The sequence below is a fragment of the Thermobia domestica genome, chromosome 5, assembly GCF_964235325.1.
Source record: "Thermobia domestica chromosome 5, izTheDome1.hap1.1, whole genome shotgun sequence".
Classification (NCBI taxonomy): domain Eukaryota; kingdom Metazoa; phylum Arthropoda; class Insecta; order Zygentoma; family Lepismatidae; genus Thermobia; species Thermobia domestica.
In genome coordinates, this window is record NC_137458.1 from 173,809,978 (window position 1) to 173,828,719 (window position 18,742).

The window sequence follows — 18,742 nt, forward strand, 5'->3', positions numbered from 1 at the left end:
GTTTGGAGCTAATATCGCAATTTTTCAAAAAGTCTTTGTCTCAAAAATGGCGTGTGATTGGTGACAACGTGAGTGCTTTTTGCTCATAACTTCACTCAACTGTTATGCACACATGCTTACTTTCCTCGAAGCAAACTAGTCGCACGCCACCGAATTCCGATACAAAGTTTATATAAGTGAACTTTTCATTATTGCCGTTTCATATGCTCTTTTCTTTTTATTACTTAATTTTAAACGACTAATAAACATTACTGAAGCAACTATTATTTATAAAAATTTTCAGGATGAGAATCTGCATGTAGTGCTGCCGTAATTCTCTTCCAAAAGCCCGGGATAAGGGCAGATTCCATGCATTTGTTTGATATTTTTATCTTGTGATTGATTTTGTGAAGCAAACTTTAGTGAAGATATGCGATTCCAGTAGCTCTGGAGAGTCTTCCAAAGACCTTCAATATTCTTTACGGGCTGTCCTGTGAAGTTCATCTTACAATGGCTTGATGAGTAACAAAGCCGGTAACTGTGGCGACTATTCCATTTGTTGGTTAAGCGCCTTCTTTCCACTGCAGATAATTACTGCATAGTTTAGAAGAATGTTTGAGATGGTAATTCTTTTGTACTACAAAGTTATTGCCCAAAATCCGTGTTCCTGTTGTAATTCCATGCTTACTTAAATGTTGTGAAACACGTTTTTGTCAATTATTCCATTATCGAACTAAATTATCAACTTGGTAGCCTGTAAACCATTTCCAAACAGTGATGTTACCTTCTCTGTGCCTTGCTGTAGGTATTACAGTGTCGGGATGAAAGCGCTCTTCGGGACGGCACAAACTTCTAGCATTGGTAGGCGAGAAGTTGGAATTTAGATTTTGTCGGTTCACAGTACCCTCTTCCACTGTTCATCGTTAGAGTCTTCATTTTATTTTATTCTTCCCATGAGTACCTTCTTACACGATAGCTCTGAAAATACTGGGCAACCGTCCTATTTGATACCACTTGGAAATGTCTCTTCCATAGTTGTATTGGTTCTTCCGGAGCGGTTAACGTCTATTCCATTAGCTTGTTTTTCCAGTGAACTTGTTCTTAAAGAAGTTATTTGTGGACTACCAGTGCATTTACACTATTTTTTGGCTATCTTTCAATTAAGAGTCCCACGCACTACTTCGCCCGACCACTGAGCGATTTTCTGCTGAGAATGTTTCTCTTCTCTTAAAATGACTACTTGAACACGTGCTTTGACTTTTAGTTAACAGTTTTTCTTCTGCATTTTATAGTATTTACATGTTCTTCACACTATTCAACTGATTCACGCGAATGAAAGCAGTAAGATTGCATGTCAGATTTGCATCCAATATTTTACCCACATTATGAGACGATTGAATAGCGCATACACAACTGTCCCTTTAAGTAAAGAGACTATTGACAAAAGCTCATATACACACCACTAAGTGTCGTTGAAACGATGCAGCATCTAATAGATCGTGACTATATGTGTATGTATGTGCGCATGTTTGGTAATGCAAAGTTTAAGATACACCAATATCGCCTATTTAAATTCGATAATTGTATTTTGAAGTTCCATATGTCAATTTTTATTTTGAGAAGATTGTAAGATTTTGAGAAGATATTTTGAACAATTGTCGCTGAATGTAATGGATAAAAATCTATTTCTCTCGCCAGCCATAGCCACCGATATACGGACCTGTGAACAAAAATGTGACATCATCGGTAGGGCTTTCGTGTTACAATGGAGGAAAGATTGAAAGCCCATTATATTGAAAACGGTTCTAACAAAGTTACATGAAATTTGGTGGTGAAACATTTCTTGATACGAGAAATCAATCTAGCTTGGTTTCAACTTTCGGAGAGCTTGTTCAATGGCGTGTTGGGACGCACCAATTTGGGGACGCCTCGTTTGTATTACAAAAGCAACAAAGAATGTTCACAAAATTTGTGAAAATGCATTTTCTCGTACACTCATGTCCAAAATTATTGTCGCATATCTATGAGTGCCTTCTTGTAAGAATATAATTTGATAATGATTTTGGAGGGTACTTTTAATACTGATACTATGTGTATAATTGGGAAATGTATATTTGTAGTAAATTCCATAGGAAAATAATTGTAAACGAAAATTATAATGAGGAAAATAAAATGTTGCTAAATGGATAAGAAAGTTTTTAGTTTTATTGTTCTTATTACTGCTTCCACATACGTGTCTTTGCGATTATAAACATACTAACATTATAAGAAATACTGGACGAATTTGTTATCAAATCATATTCCTAGAACAACATATTTATAGACATGCGACAATAATTTTGGACATGAGTGTACAAGAAGACAGTTTAGGTATGGATCAATTACCTAGAATTATTTTACTGGCGTTTTGGGAGTTTCATTTTCGGGGCGCCTCAATTAATTTCAAAAAGAACAAATTATGTAAATGAAATTTTTGTACAAGAAAGTGTTTTAGGTAAGTTTCAAGTTCCTCAAATTAGTTCAGTGGAGTTTTCGGAACTTCATTGGGGGGGGGGGGATTTAACTTAATAAAGTTCTTACGATCATCATGAAATTTTGTAAAAGTATCTTTTTCGAGTACAGTAAAGAGATTTAGCTTAGTCTCAACTTTCGACAAAACTTGCTCAGTAGCGTTTCAGTCGCTTCATCTCGGGTTTGCTCACTTTTGTTTAAAAAATCAAAGTATCTTCAAGACGTTTTGTACAAATGCGTTGCAGCGTACAAGAAAGCGATTTAATTATGGTTCAACTACCACAAATCACTTTAGCGGAGTTTTCGGGCGCTTCAATTATATTTCAAAATGAAGAAACTACCTTCACGACATTTTGTACACATGCGTTTTCGCGTACAAGAAATAGATTTAGCTTAGCCCCAACTTTCGAAAAATTGACTTGGCGGCATTTCAAGAACTTCATTATGGGGATGCTAAAATTTTATCTTGGAAACCGCTCAAACGATCATGAAATAAAAATAATCCATTTTTGCCTGCAAGCTAGCTGTTCGAAAGGACAAAGTACGTAAATTATCTGTCTAGAATATTTCAGCATATAACACTACCTGTAGGACCCACCCCCTGCTGTACTATATAGAATTTAATTTATTCTTCAGGCCCCTCCACACACTGTGCGAATCAACGGCGGGTTGCCAGGAATTTCCCCATCTGGCAAAACTTCATCCTCTCTGGAGAAGATAATGTTCATCCTTGGCAGGGATAACTTTCCCCATTCTCTCTATATAGTTTACTTAAGATGGTTTGGTGCGTAAGTGGGTGAAACTCATCCTCCCCCTGGGGAAAATCTTCAATTCCTACCTATTCAATTCAATAACAATTAATAAGGAACAAGCGTACACAATAACGGTCGCTGGATGGTAAAAAACATTCTTGAAAGAGGCAAACAAAACATATTTTCGCCAACGTCGGGCGCAGCTAGTGTTCAGTGAATCTACCAGAACACGGTGTTCAGCTTTATCTTGGTCCCTCGAGTTTTACATCTGACTTTTTTAAAAACTGAATTAGTAAGTGTAGTAAAGTATATTTCCAGAAATGATGTATTCCTTATTTTTGTTAACAGCATAAAAAAGTATTTACAAATTAACAACACACAATATTAAAAGTTTTATTATAGTATGATAGTTACATAAGCTTGCAAGCCAAATTACATAGATAATATGCCATTTTCCTAAGCTTTAATATCAGCAATACACACTATATAAAGAAAACAAACATACAATTACAGTGAGAGTTTCACAGACAAAAGGTCATTTAGGGACATATTGCCACGTTATGAAACAACTTGACGCTACTCTTAAAGTTATGATAATTTTACTCTGCAAAAGCTATAATGCTTGACAAACACAAAACCTCCCTCTTGATTATAGTGTTCCAAAGTGCAAGAACGCATAAACAGACTGCTGTGGGTCAGTATGTTTTGGAAATATTACGGGAAAAGTCGACACTTACTATGGGAAATACTGACACTAGGTAAACAGTGAAATCCCTTACAACAAAACGCAATGAAATGCTAAATCTAATGTTGCTATTATCTACGTATGACTTATTTGGAAACTTTGATGCGTTTCATTACCTTCTGAGTTGAAATACAAGAGCAACACTGAAACATTTTTTTTAATAATAATAAAAAAAAAACTTTTTACACCTATTTTTGAACATACTGCTTTCAGTATTTCATTACCGATAATAATCAATGATGGAAAACCACAAAAATAACATAAGAGTAAGACCTTTTCCAATGAGCTAAATGAACTTTAGTTTCTAGATATTTCTACTTAAACTACTTTTGGGATTTGTAATGCACTGCATCAAAACTACTGTAAACTACATTAACAAAAAGTACCTTTAAAATATGTGTCAAATCCATTTTTTATACATTCCTGATGAAACCACTTCTTGCATTTCCCCGTGCATTGCATCCGGTATCGTCCCTCCCATGTAGTACAGATGACATATTTTGGAATGATGCAGAAGATGAGCAGGGGAGATGATTTAATCGTTGTTGACGTATCTTCTCCGTGCTTACTTTTGTCAATATCCTGGAGACTATTATAAATTTGTTTCAATGATGTCGAGGTCATGTCACTTAAATATCGGGATTATATAGACAGATTCCACAGTTTCGGAATCGATACGTGAAGAATCCAACAGTCTGATTTCTTCCAACTGAAACTGACTTCCCCATAGCCTTCTTTCGTAACACTTTTGTCAGGGTTCCTACGAATGAAGTTGCGACAAGATAAATTGAAATGGTGCTTCAAACTGCGAAGAAAGATGCATTAGAAATTGACCATTGAATGCTGTGTGATGGAAGACAACAAACATTTCCATACCAGCTTTAGAGGCTTCCTTTAATACACCACGATCTTTGACATGTGAACTGTGTCCATCTAAATCCAAAAGTACTTTACCATTAGGCTTATACTGGACTAAATGATCCAGAAGTGAAAAAGCGTGTTTGTCATTATGTAACCTGAACTGTCATGTATACACTAAGATGGTAGTCTTTGTGATAGGGGTCCTTCCGTCTCATGTCTTTCATTATAAGAATAGCGCAGGCTAAACAAGCATTTAATAGTGAAAGAGGACTGCTAACAAGAAATGTGTCGTTGGACGTTCAATAAAACGATTTATTAAGACCCTGGTATGGAGCGTGGCGCTTTACGGATCAGAGACGTGAACAATGAGAAAAGCTGAAATATCCAAGTTGAAAGCATCTGAAATGTGGCGTTGGCGCAGAATGCTGCGCATATCATGCATCGAAACGGAAAAGAGCTAAGACGTACTAAAGGAAGCTAATGAAAGAAGATACATCATGAAGATAATAGGAAAAAAAAAAAAAAAAAACAGCATGCTTGACCATCTCATTCGGCACTCCGATTGGATCACCGTGTTGATAAAGAGAAAAGCAGACGGAAAACCAGGAAGAGGAAGGCCAAGGATAGAATATCTACATGCAGTTACCAAGAAGAGACCTTATCAAAGTATAAAGCAGCTCTCTCAAGAGATAGAAAAATTTTTAAATTTTCATGTCGCTCACCAACTTATGATTGAGGAGAGAAAGAAGAAATGCATTGGTCAACAATAACTGGCACTTTAACAAGCTATGTGTATCAGCCCACCACTCATGCTTACAGACGGTATGCTTTGTCACAATACCAATCCTTTGCCTCCTTTCAACAACATACATTATTACTATACCTTATTTTTGACTTGCTGAATCTTAGTTTTTCTGAAATAAAAACTTATGTACCTATTTTGGAAGCTTCTGCTTACAGGTAAAATTACCCTCTCCACATAAAACTAACGATCGATATTCGCCTTCCACGTACTGAATGTTTCCGCGTGTGTGTAGGCTTTACCAGACCTTAAAAGTGTCAGTACCTCCCTAAATGACCTTATATAAAATCTGAATATTAAAAAACCCAACCCTAGTACTATATGAAAGGTACTGATATTAAAATAATATTAAACCTTGCTCCATGTAGAAACATAAAATTAGAAGCTTTAATGAGCCAAAAGCTAATTTATATATAAAGCCTTGTATATACCAATATAACCATGAATTAGGTAGGCTGCTGCGTAGTGTTGTGATAATTAAACTGGCGTCAGAGAATCTGCAAAAATAGACAAAATAAGTAATAATATACAATAAAATCCAAAATATCATAACAATCAAAATTTAAAGTTTTAGGTTGTTACAGTGGCGTATTTAGGGGGGACTCAGGATCACACCCCTCCCTCCGAAATAAATTTGTTAGTTTTTCACATTCCACGTACAAGAATAATCCTTCTTACCATTTCTAAAAATTTCATTGACTTTCCAATTTCTTATATTCTTTGTTCAGAAATAATACTGTATTTGTCAAATTTCCTTCCAAAGTGAACTTTGTGGTGGACAAACACCGTGCTCGTGGGTTTTCTCGGGGTTCTCCCGTTTCCTCCCACTTTCTTCATTCCACCATTTCACTCATCTCATCATCACCGTCTCCTTTAGCCTAACCGGCATAACCGTGGGACGTAAAACTCAAAGATTTCATTTCATTTCATTTCAAATTTCCTTCCATGTAAGAATTGCATTCTTTTCTTTCTTTTTCGTTCATTCTATTCTTCTGTTTATTTTTCCTAGTTGTTACTTTCTTTCATTTCTCCTATCACACTTTCGACCGACCGTTGTTAGTTGTGAATCAAGTTGGCCGTCGTCAGTAACACAAAACTAAGAGGAGCTGAGAAGCGAATTGGTGTTCTACACAAACTTGCACGGATATCAACATAACGGGACTTTAGTTAATATAGTAAAGGAATATTTACATCGTTTAGTTATAAAGAAAGGTAAATGTTTGAATTAAAGAAAATCAAGAGGAATAAGTAGCATGGGAAATTAGGTAGGCAAAGAGGTTGTAAGGTGTTTTTTTGGGGGGGAGGGTGTTCTATTTTTATTTTACAATTTGGCAGAAAATCATTACACTACGTTTCTGAATTATGTAAGTTACGATAATACTTTTAGTTTAATTATTTATGATTCAAAGACAACGTTATAAACGAATGTTGCATAAACCTTTACTCAAAAGAATCCAACATCAATCAACTGCAAATAAAAAACTTTCCACATGTGAAGATTAGTTTAATATTTTACTAAAAGCTCTATAATATGAAACAGGTCACTTCTTTTAGAAAAAATCTGTAGCCCCACTTTACTACAGAGATGAATTTTTCCGAATATTCCAAAACTGTTCATGTTTTTCAAATTTTATAAAAATATATTATTAACAACCCTTAAAAATGAATGAGTAATTCTCGAAAAAAATCCTGAAGAAGTATTTACTGGTGGAGTGAATATCTTCCGAGATTGTTTCCAAACACGACTAAGGGTATCTTTTTTCAATTTCACAAATAAATATTCAACTAACAACACCATAAAACCACACAAAAATAATACAAGTTCTGTGCAGTGGACCCCAGGGTATAGATTCGATGGATTTTGGTACACAGAATCCAAATTTCGAAACCCCAACCTATGTGCTGTCTTACGTAAAAAAATTCGCTGAAGTTTTCCGCCCATATAAGAAAACTCACACGGTTAATTGTTCTGGGGTTTCAAAATTTGGATTCTGTATATCAAAATACATCGAATCCATACCCTGGGGTCTATTTCACATTTTTTTTTTTTTTTTTTTTTTATGGCTGTCTTATGTGTCCCTATGCAAAATCGCTGTAGTTTTCCCCCCATTATGAGATTTCGAAATTTGGATTCTGCGTAACAAAATACATCGAATCCATACCCTGGGATGCGGTGCACAGAACTTTTATTTTTTTGTGTGTCTATATGGTGGAATGAATGTGTTTCGAGATTGTTTTCAAGGATGATTAAGGCTATTTTTTTCCATTTCATAAATAAATATTCCACTAACAACATACCAATAACACTGTGCAACACGAAATTTGTCCTTTACATAAAAATGTTTTGCTTATGTATTTTTGCATGAGAAAATCCAATCTGTAATTACTTTTTATGTATCACATACCAATTTTGTAAAAAATTTAAAAGTTTGAAATTTTGTACTGTGAAATAACTTATTTTTACGGGTTGTGATGAAATATGATTAATGATTGGTTTGGTAATTGAAATTTACTGTACTTTTTCAGCAGCGAGACTATATGAGACGTAATCCTACAGTGTAAGGTGGAATTCGAACCATCGTTTCGTTCAATGCTCTTCTACCGGGAATCGAACCCGAGATCCCCTGCACCTAAGGCCCACGTGCTAGCCAGTAGACCACCCGGGAGGGCAAAAAGTGCTTAAAATAAAAATTTACACCTCGCATCAAAAAATTGCGACAGCTAATGCCGTGCAGTTAGGCCATCCAATATATACCTTAACCCATAATCGTGTCAGGTAAAGAGACGCCTCTCTCTCTCCTCCTTTCTTCTCTCCCATACGAAAATTAGCTAACAACATGACCACAATTCTAATTTCATACTACATATGTATTAGTGTCGATAAAATGAAATAACAAAACCGAGACGAAACAAGATTCGTAAGTTGATGTAGAAACTGAAACGCACACAATGAAAAATTGAAACCAATGTATGTCTATTACACAGATTCAGAAATGAGGCAGAGAGAGACAGAGGAAACGAAAATGGAGAACAGATAAAAATCAGGAATTTAAACGTAATAAGAAAAGAAGCTAACATTATAAAGTTCCGTTTCCAGAAATCCAACAGTAATGGAGAAATAACGTTTGTTTTAACATTTTTTCAGAACTACTCGAATGTATAGAGGATGCTTTAAACATTAATTAAGTCCAGTAGAACTATAGCTCTCCGAGACACAACTAGGATAATGTAAAAAGTTTAACACATATGCTTTGTTTCCTCGTGGTTCGATTGCAAATTCGGTAGTGTTCATTAGACGTACTGATCCAAAGTACATTCTAATAAACCCAGTAGGTAGCGTTGGTCATATCCTTCATTTCAGACTACTAATGCAAAATAAAAAAAAATAAAAAAAAACGAAACGAAAAGGAAAAGAAAGAAAGAAAGAGAAAATCGAATAAGTGCTATTTTACTGCTAAATTTCTACCAGATATAACCTATATTAAAAGTCAAAACTGTATCGTAATAAAAAGTTACAAATGTTCGAAAGGAAAAGTTTATGTTCCTCATGTTTCAAATTTCAACGTGAATAAAAGACATTGAACTATAGGACGGGAACAAATTTTGTGTCAAACTAGTATAAATAAAATTTTGTTTTCAAATAACCAAAGAGGTTACCATTTTCTAGTCTTTTCCGAAGATTTATCTGTTCTGAACATCCAGCATCGATTTCATCTCTTGCGGATATAACGTAATTTGCACAGATAGAATGAACAGGAGACGAGAGTTCAAACGGATGATCGTGTCAGTCGGATGATGTTGGTTAGGTTATAGACCTCCACTGGGTCGAGGATTCAAACCCGTAGTGACACGGTAATTCGACTGAGACTCGGTAACTCAGAGGATGAAAAGAGATTTTAGTTATTTCCTTGCGTTTAAACAGTATTTCTGTCAGAGATGACCATTACTGGAGATGTTATCCCCAGACCACGAAAAACACGACGCCGACGTTCCCAGTTAATTTGATTTTCCAGACTAGGTATATCGGGCTCTTGCTCCGTTTTAACTTTGGAACACGCACATGAAGTGTTTGTGTATGTGGGTGTGTGAGAAAGAGAGGAACGGAGAAGTGAAAGATGCAAAGTCGATAGGGAAATTTCAAGAAAGAGAGAGAGGGGGGGGGACGAATATAAATATGAAACACGTATCATTGCAGTGTATGATGTAGAATGCACATACAGTTTATTGGAATTATCGCCAGTGATGCCTTGTAAGTTCTCAAATAGAAGATGAATCTCTGTTTGCAACCATTATTTTATGCGAAACAGTCATACTACGTGATGTGGAATCGAACCAAGATTTTCCATTTGGAAGTCTAGCACTTTACCACTACACCACCGATTCCTTTACCCAAACTGTGTTTTATAAATTATGTAATGTTTCTTTCTGAGAATGATAACACGAAAAGTGTATACTGAAGATCAATGATGTGTTTGGAATGTCCTGGTAATTCCCTTGCCCTTTCCCAACCAATATTCATAAATCGTCTTTATCATGATACAGGTGTTTGCTTCCACATTCTTACGTATTGCTAGTCCAGTATGATAAGTCGATTCTTCACTTTGTAAAAAAATCAACTTTGGCGTGAACAGGATTTTAACTTATGTTAGATAGCTGTATTATTCATAAGTTTATTACCTTACCCCTACACTACCATAACACCTGCAAATTCAACCCAGACATTACTTACCCTACTTACAAGCCAGCCTCGATCTTTGGAACAGATCGACTTCTTGTAAGGTTATTTACACCAAAGTGTATAATGAAATTCATTTACTTGACGGGCTAGAGAGAAATTAGTTCCCACTTATAAAGGAAATAACATACCATCCAGGAAAAATTACAGAAATAAAAAAAACATATTATGCATTAATTTCAGCATGCAAGTTTAAAAGTACGTGAATAATAATAATAATAATAATAATAATAATAATAATAATAATAATAATAATAATAATAATAATAATAATAATGACCTATATTATAAAATTGAAAGTATTTATGTTTATGGCTCCTATTCTCTTGAACCACCCAACCGATCTCGATCAAATTTTCAACATTGATAAGATTCGGGCCTGGAAAGCTTTTTTTATCATTTCATTTTAAAGACAGAACTTAGGGGGAGGAGTGGAGATATATGAAAGTGAATAAAACGTAATAACTCTTGAAGCGCCAGACCGATCTCTATCGAACTTTTAACATAGATAAGGTTCGGATCTGGGACGACTTTTATTATTTGAGTTTGACGGTGCAACGTAGGGGCCGGAGAGAGAGATACATATGTAAAAAAATGAAAATGAAAGTGACTGTCTTCGTGACTTCATCACTCTTGAACCACCCGACCGATCTCGATCAAATTTTCAACATAGATGAGGTTCGGGCCTAAGATGGTATTTATCTATTTACTTTGACGATATAACTTAGTTGTGAGGAGAGAAAGGAGTTAAGAATAAATAAAACTTGATAACTCTTGAACCAAACGATCTCGATCAAATTTTTATCATAGATGAGGCTCAGGCCTGACATAATTTTTATCATTTCACTTTCACGGGAGAACTTGGGGACGAGAATGGGAGAGGGAGATATATAAAAATAAATAAAACTTAATGACTTTTGAACCACCAAACTAATCTCAATCAAATTTTCAACCTAGATGAAGTTCGAACCTGAGATGGTTTCTGTCATATCAATTTGATGATGTAACTTAAGGGAGGGGGAACGACATTTATAAAAGAACGAAAAATGACTGGTATTAGTGTCGAATCTATAGTTTTTGGAGTTGTTGATATTAACAGTGAAACATCTGATGCTGCTTAAATCCAAATTCAGCCCCGAAACTTGGAGGAGGGGTAGACAAAAATGATCGAAATAACCTATATCAGTGTCGAATTCATAGTTTTCCGGCTGCTGAGATGAACAATGACACTGCAGATACCGTGCCCCGCACCGTGGTGGGGAGAGATATATAAAACTCATTGAAAATGACTGATATCAAAGAGCGCTTCAGTAATAGTAAAAAGTGGCTGAGTAACGAAACTTATTACTATTTTTCTCAATTTAACCCAGCGAAGCGGGTAATCGATAATAATAGACAACTATACAGTGAATTTGAACATTTATTCTTCTTCTTCTTCTTCTTCTTCTTATTATTATTATTAATCACGTATTTTTGAACATGCACGGCGAAGTTAGTGCAAAATATGTTTTATTTCTGTAAATTTTCCTGGATTGTATGTTTTTCCTTTATTGGTGACAATAATTTCTCTCTAGTCTGTCGAATAAATGAATTTCGTTGGGCACTTTGGTGCAAATAACCTTACAGGAAGAAGCAGGTTCGTTCCAAAGATCAGGGCTAAAGTAAGTAATATTTGATTTGTAATTTAAGGTGTCATGATGTAGACATAACACAGCTATCTCACATAGGTGCAAATCTTGTTCACGCCAAAGCTGACTTTTTTACGAAGTGATTGTGAAGAATTGACTTATCATACTGGACTAGCAATACATAAGAATGTGGAAGCAAACACCTGTATCATGATAAAGACGATTTACGAATGTTGGTTGGGAAAGGGCAAGGGAATTACCAGGACATTCCAAACACATCATTGATCTTCAGTATACACTTTTCGTGTTATCATTCTCAGAAAGAAACATTACATAATTTGTAAAACACAGTTTGGGTAAAGCAATCAGGTGGTGCAGTGGTAAAGTGCTAGACTTCCAAATGAAAAAGCTTGGTTCGATTCCCCATCAGGTAGTATGACTGTTTCGCATAAAATAATGGTTGCAAACAGAGATTCATCTTCTATTTGAGAACTTACAAGGCATCACTGGCGATAATTCCAATAAACTGTATGTGCATTCTACATCATACACTGCAATGATACGTGTTTCATATTTATATTCGTCCCCCCTCTCTCTCTCTCTTTCTTGAAATTTCCCTATCGACTTTGCATCTTTCACTTCTCCGTTCCTCTCTTTCTCACACACCCACATACACAAACACTTCATGTGCGTGTTCCAAAGTTAAAACGGAGCAAGAGCCCGATATACCTAGTCTGGAAAATCTAATTAACTGGGAACTTCGGCGTTGTGTTTTTCGTGGTCTGGGGATAACATCTCCAGTAATGGTCATCTCTGACAGAAATACTGTTTAAACGCAAGGAAATAACTAAAATCTCTTTTCATCCTCTGAGTTACCGAGTCTCAGTCGAATTACCGTGTCACTACGGGTTTGAATCCTCGACCCAGTGGAGGTCTATAACCTAACCAACATCATCCGACTGACACGATCATCCGTTTGAACTCTCGTCCCCTGTTCATTCTATCTGTGCAAATTACGTTATATCCGCAAGAGATGAAATCGGTGCTGGATGTTCGGAACAGATAATTCTTCGGAAAAGACTAGAAAATGGTAACCTCTTTGGTTATTTGAAAACAAAATGTTATTTATACTCGTTTGACACAAAATTTGTTCCCGTCCTATAGTTCAATGTGTTTTATTCACGTTGAAATTTGAAACATGAGGAACATAAACTTTTCCTTTCTAACGTTTGTAACTTTTCATTACGATACAGTTTTGACTTTTAATATAGGTTATATCTGGTAGAAATTTAGAATTAAAATAGCACTTATTCGATTTTCTCTTTCTTTCTTTTCCTTTTCGTTTTTTTTTTTTTTTTTTTTTTATTGCATTAGTAGTCTGAAATGTAGAATATGACCAACGCTATCTACTGGGTTTATTAGAATGTACTTTGGATCAGTACGTCCAATGAACACTACCGAATTTGCAATCGAACCACGCGGAAACAAAGCATGTTTGTTAAACTTTTGACATTATCCTAGTTCTATCTAGGAGATCTACAGTTCTACTGGAAATTGAGTATGTTATCCTTTATGAAAGTGACTTAATGAATACATCTTCTATACATTCGAATAGTTCTGAAAAAATATGTTAAAACAAACGTCATTTCTACATTACTATTGGATTTCTGGAAACGGAACTTTATAAACTTTATAACAGCAAACATGTAAAATTTTTTCATCGGGTATTGGTCTTGTAATTATTATTTTACTCTCCTCAATTACACGTTTCCTAACAATTACGGAACTTACTTTAATACACAGTCATGGTCTGCTAATGTAAAGACTGTTACATCACTAGATATACGATCTTTTGTTATTTTTGTAAATATATTGTCAAGACAGGCTAATCTTCTACTTGGTTTGTCACTCGTATAGGACCTACCGTAGTCGGGTCAAGACTTCATTCAGGAACTAATATGTAAGCTATCCAAAAATATATGTTTTAGAATCAGCAACAATTTTTATACGGGCAGTTTGACTACAGACATAATTTTTAAGTACTCACCAACTGCTTCTATAAAAATTGTTGCGAAAGTACCGCAGGATTCTGAAATATGAATATTTGGATAGGGCATATACTAGTTCTTAAATGAAGTCTTGACCCGACAACGGTAGGTCCCATAGTTTTGGAGTTATGGGTTTTTGAAGTTCATTTTTGCATGTTTTCGGCAGCCGGTAACTTCGAAAGGAAGCATTTGTGCACCCAGGTTGGTCTATACTTTTTCGTCTTATCTTGGTGTCAGGAATCACCTCCTAAACGTTGTCGGTGTTGTTTTCAAATACCCTGTATATTGTAGCAATCACATTTAAAATTTAACAACGTAAGAATAGACAGTATTTCACACCAACCTGAAGAAAATTTCAGGACTTTTCTTGATCTCGTCAATTCTCAGAAACACAGTGAACTGAGAAAATGCTTCCCTGAAACCGCTTTCCATTCTTTAAAACTCACCTATGGTCAACATTTCGATTTTCCTAAGATTTGGGGTGAACTAGTAGCCGCCTATAGTATAGAGGGATTCATTGGAAAAAGTGTGTTAGGAACAGTTTCATTTTTGATGAGCACAGACCTTGCTGAAGATGGCTTTCCTAAACTATACAAACTGTGTCGCTTAATATAAAAGAAAATCCAGCTTCTAGTGCATGTGTGGATCTTTCTCTACGTTAAAAACTTATTCTAGGATCTTTCAAAGAGAGGAAAGGTTACCAAGATTGTCCTTCATTTCTATTGAACAAGATTTGCTACCTCGCTTGAAGAGAAATGCTTTGATTTCTACACAAAAGTTATCGAGGAGTTTTTAAAACAAGAAAGAAGAATGGAGTTGTAGTACAAGAAAACGGCTGAGCTCGATAAGTTTGATGTATTTTAATTTTACTTTATTTATTTTAATTTAATAATATTACATATTTATCATTGAAAATACTTTTTAAGTTTAATCTCTCTCTCTCTCTCTCTCTCTATATATATATATATATATATATAAAGTTTCGTTACTCCTCGACAGTCATGGTGCAATTTCTTGTGTATGTGTGGAGGGGAGGAAAGCGGAGGAGCAGAAACTTTTTTTTTTTTTTTTTTTTTTTTTTTTTTTTTTTTTTTTGTAAATAGAACATAATATTTTAAATGACTTGATCTACATTACAATATGGCACGTCGAGGGACGGACGATGCCAATGGGGAGGCGCCCGCCCCTTTCGCCTCTAGCGTCGTCACTGCTCCTTAATATACGGAATGAATCATATTAATGATGCATTTTTCTAATAATACTTTAGTGTTCGTCGATGACGAAGGGTTGCGTCTCATGACCATCTCCCCGGCCGGAAACCTCCGCACGCTAATGATATGATATATATATATATATATATATATATATAACTAACTCTATGGCCTATGGAACCCGGAGGTTCAATGCCGCGTTCACAAAAGCTCTCCACTGACTTCTATCCTTAGCTAACTGCATCCAGTTTCTACTTTGTATTCCAATCTCTGCGAGATCCATCTTAATATTGTCCTCCCATCTCCGCCTAGGTCTTCCTAATGGTCGTTTTCCGATTGGTCTTCCTGTCAAGACTTTGAAAGCGTTTCTACTTTCTTCCATTCTAGCTACATGACCCGACCACCTAAGCCTCCTAGACTTCACGACCCTAACAATGTTGGGTAAACCATATAAATTATGTAGCTCCTCGTTATGAAGTTTCCGCCATTCCCCATTCCCGTTCCTCTTGGGTCCGAATATTCGTCTCAGGATCTTGTTCTCAAATACTTTCAGTCTATGTTCTTCCCTCAGGGTAAGTGACCATGTTTCGCAGCCATACAAAACAACAGGCATGATTACCGTTTTGCATATTTTAAGCTTCAAATTTCTCGACAGAATTCGCGACAACAAGAGATTTTGAACCGAATAGTAACACGAATTCCCTGCTTTTAGTCGACATTTAATTTCTCCGTGAATATGATTTTCCTCTGTTAATATTGATCCTAGGTATTTGAAACTATCCACTTTATCAAAAGTATTATTAATATTTTAACGCATCCATAATTTGCTGTATTCCGGTCCCGACGCACTTCCATGTATTTAGTTTTATCTGCATTTACTTCTAAACCCATGTCCCTGCAAGCGTTTAATAAGATCTCTGCATTTCTTTCTATTGTTCTCCTATCATCGCCTATTAAATTTACGTCATCAGCATATGCCATAACCTGGTGAATACCGTTCAACTCTAGGCCCTGGTTGCTATCTTTTGGTGCAACTTTTTTTTTTTTTTTTTTTTTTTACACATTTTATTCACAGTGAATTATGTATCGTTCCTAAGGTTGGCAGACGCACAGTGGTCGGAAGCTGGAAAAAAGTGGTCAATAATCGATTTTGTCAACTTCGCCGTCTATGAAATCGGCATTGATATTTGATTGTAAGTATCTCTCCTGCTTCCGAACTCGGAGTTTCAGGACATAGGAATATTTTCGCTGTTCACAAAATACATGTAAACATGAACAAATAAAAATGCCGAAAAATCAGTTAAAAATGAAGCAAACAATACGATATGTTTTAACCATTTATATCGTTTCTGAGGTCGATGAAAGCGGTTGAATAGTACATTGGACTCAAATACTGTGTGTTAAGTGAAGAGTTTTATTTGTTACCCATTGTCATATCATTTATATGATAGCTTTGTTAGTGTTGCCGAAAAGTTACATATACGCTAATGTTAGCAGCTCTGCAGTCTAAGCTTATCCTTACTTATCTGCAAAATAAGGTTTATTAAGTTGACTATGAGGAGTACAAGGGTTGAGCATTTGAAATAGCTGCAGTCAAGTGCAGCTGAAGGACTCAGCCTTATCTAACTAGAAATGCGTGATGAAGCATAAAAAGCATAACAGCTATTTACACATATGGTTGATACCTTTAACATGGTTGTGGTTGTCTAAGGGTCCAGAAGAAATCAATTTTAAAAGCATAATAAAGCATAATTTTAGAAAATAAAGCATAAAGCATAATTTAAAACATATAGCACAATTCTTGGAAAATTCTATTAGAATAATTCCTGGAAAAGTCTGCTTAACTGCAAGTTTAATATACTGTATTAATATTTTTTTAAAACCAACATTTACAGTACAAAACCACTGAGGACATAACAATGCAACAATGAAAAGCTTATTTTTGTTTGTACAAACTTTTCGATGTAATCCTTTGATGTGGAGAAAAGAAAAAAGGCAAAATGAAAATGAAACTTCCCGCCAACAATGAATAGTATACAAGAACTCCACACTATATTGTTATGTGTACCTCTTGAACTCGAGTACTTTTTGGTGACATCTTTTACTTTCCCTTTATGTATATATGCACCTCTAAGGTGCCCACAAGTGGTAAAAATACTGACTCGAGTAAAGCATATCTCTTTACAGTGCCTTATGTACAAGGTTCATTAAATACGAATGAAAGAAACTGGTTGCATAAAATATCAGTAAATAGATTAAGATATTTAGAATATTTAATGTATAGTAAATATTATACATTATACACGATTAATGTAAAACAATGATTGAAATTAATAAAGCATAATTTGGAGAAAAAAATAAAGCATAATTAAACAAAAAATAAAGCATAATGTGGGTTGCTCTAGTGATGAGTAATGTTATTGTGATCGCAATCGAGACCCGCTATCTGAACCTCATAAAGGGAAAAGACATATTGTCTTGTACGTAATTTGGAGTAATTTGGATTGTCCTTCGTCCCTGAATCAAAGTTGTAGTTAAAGCTTCATACATATTGCAGTGGTAAACTATCAGTCATGAGGAGCTACTGTATATTACACGTCAGTGTAGTAGTATATAAGAAGATTCTATACTGAATCTTTTACCGAAACAACGTAATTCTGAACTAAATTACATTCCAGTAAGTATTAGTGTTTCTTCCAAGATGGTGCGAGTGCAAAACCGCAAACTTTAATTTTGTATCCTAAGGCCAAACACACATTTGTTTTACACCGTCTTTTTATTAGCTGCACATACAATTAGACGGAGAGCACTTTGAACCTGTAACCGCTTCTTGGATGCATATTAACATCTGTCATAACTTCGTACTGGCTAGTGATGTCCAATTCGCATGCGGTGTCAACATGTTATGTTTTCAATTTATAAACTGTATGTATGATTCATGATAGTGGATTTCAAGATGGCGGCTTTCATTGTTATGCATCCTTCCCAATTTCTCCTCACCTTTATTACTCCCCTACATTGTTCATTTGGTTATATTTTACAGTATTTGACATTTATGCGAGAGGATTCCACACATTTGGACCACCATGTATATATAACTGCACGTATTGTAGCAGGGGTTCTTCAAATCACTTTCGCAGTAGTTGCAATCGATTTATAAAGGACAAATACGTATAGAACGATAAGCACACGTCCGTCAACTTCCATTGTTTCGTAATAAACAATTTTTGTCCGTTTTTTCTAAGTTTCCGACCACTGTGAGACGTCCCGGTTTTCCATGAAGGAATTAACTGTCTCGTAAAAGGCTTTCGGGACGCCTGTTTGTCACCGTTTTGCTTCTTCAGGTTGAAAAAAAAAAAATTAAGTCTGCAAAACTAATTTGTATCACCTAAAAACGGAAGATTTTGAACATTTGTGTAGCCAATTAATTTTACTAAACAAGCAACAGGAAGTTTAAATTTACATGCATT

General features: G+C 35.3%; 1 protein-coding gene across 5 annotated transcripts in view; it reads right to left on the bottom strand.

The window, feature by feature from the left end:
- Positions 1-3,610: 3,610 nt before the first annotated feature.
- LOC145686285 (protein argonaute-2-like) overlaps positions 3,611-18,742 on the bottom strand; it is a 279,317-nt gene continuing 264,185 nt past the window's right edge. For all 5 annotated transcript variants that reach the window (XM_081759418.1, XM_081759417.1, XM_081759419.1 and 2 more), the window contains one exon: positions 3,611-6,147. The gene's annotated coding sequence lies outside the window, so the exon portion shown is untranslated. The remainder of the gene's footprint in view (positions 6,148-18,742) is intronic.